Source organism: Gopherus flavomarginatus, unplaced genomic scaffold (assembly GCF_025201925.1).
Source record: "Gopherus flavomarginatus isolate rGopFla2 unplaced genomic scaffold, rGopFla2.mat.asm mat_scaffold_67_arrow_ctg1, whole genome shotgun sequence".
Lineage (NCBI taxonomy): Eukaryota > Metazoa > Chordata > Testudines > Testudinidae > Gopherus > Gopherus flavomarginatus.
Window position 1 is genome coordinate 730,934 of NW_026115140.1, and position 993 is coordinate 731,926.

Genomic DNA, 993 nt, shown 5'->3' on the forward strand with positions numbered 1-993 from the left:
TGCCCCCCATAAATCTCCTAAGCGCTCCAGGACCCCTCCAGTCTGCACGTAGGTATCTGTGACCCCCAGAAATCCCTGAATGCCCCAGGAACCGCTACAGCCTGGACTTAGGTATCTGTGACTCCAACGAACCTCCTAAACCACCCATGACACCTCCAGATATGACGTAGGTATCTGTTCCCCCCTCAACCCCCAATCCCCTCGGGACCCCTAGACCCTGGACGTAGGTATCTGTGTCAGCCCCGATCCCTTAAGCACTCCCATTACCCCTTCAGCCTGGACGTAACTACCTGTGACCCCCACGAACCCCCTAAGCCCCCAGGGATCCCTACAGCCTGGACACAGGTGTCTGAGCACCGCACGAACCCCCTAAGATCCTCGGGACACATCCAGCCTGGATGTATCTGAGCCCCCAGTGAACCGCCTCATCTCCTCGGGACACCGACAGCCTGTACCTAGGTATCTGTGCCCCTCACAAACCCTCTATACCCCCAGGACCCCTCCAGCCCAGATGTAGATATCTGTACCCCCACAGCCCCCAGGGACTCCTACAGCCTGGAGGTTCGTATCTGTGCCCCCCATGAAACCCCAACCCCCCCTGCCCCCTCCAGCCTGGACATAAGAATCTGTGCACCCCATGAACCCATAAGCACCTGTAGGGACCCCTACAGCATGGACTTAGGTATCTGGGGCCCCCCAAAACCCCCTAAGCCCACCAGGGACCACTACAGCCTAGAGATAAGTATCTGTGCCCCCTGAACCCCATAAGTGCCCCCTGGATCCCTCCAGCCTGGATTTAGGTATCTGTGCCCCCTACGAACCCGCTAAGCTCCCCAGGGACCCTCCAGCCTGGACGGAGGTATCTGTGCCCCCCCACAATCCCTAAGTGCCAAGACACCCCTCCAGCCTGGAGTTAGGTATCTTTGCCGAACACAAACTGCCTAAGCCCCCCCCCATCGGGAACCCTCCAGCCTGGATCTAGGTATCTGTGCC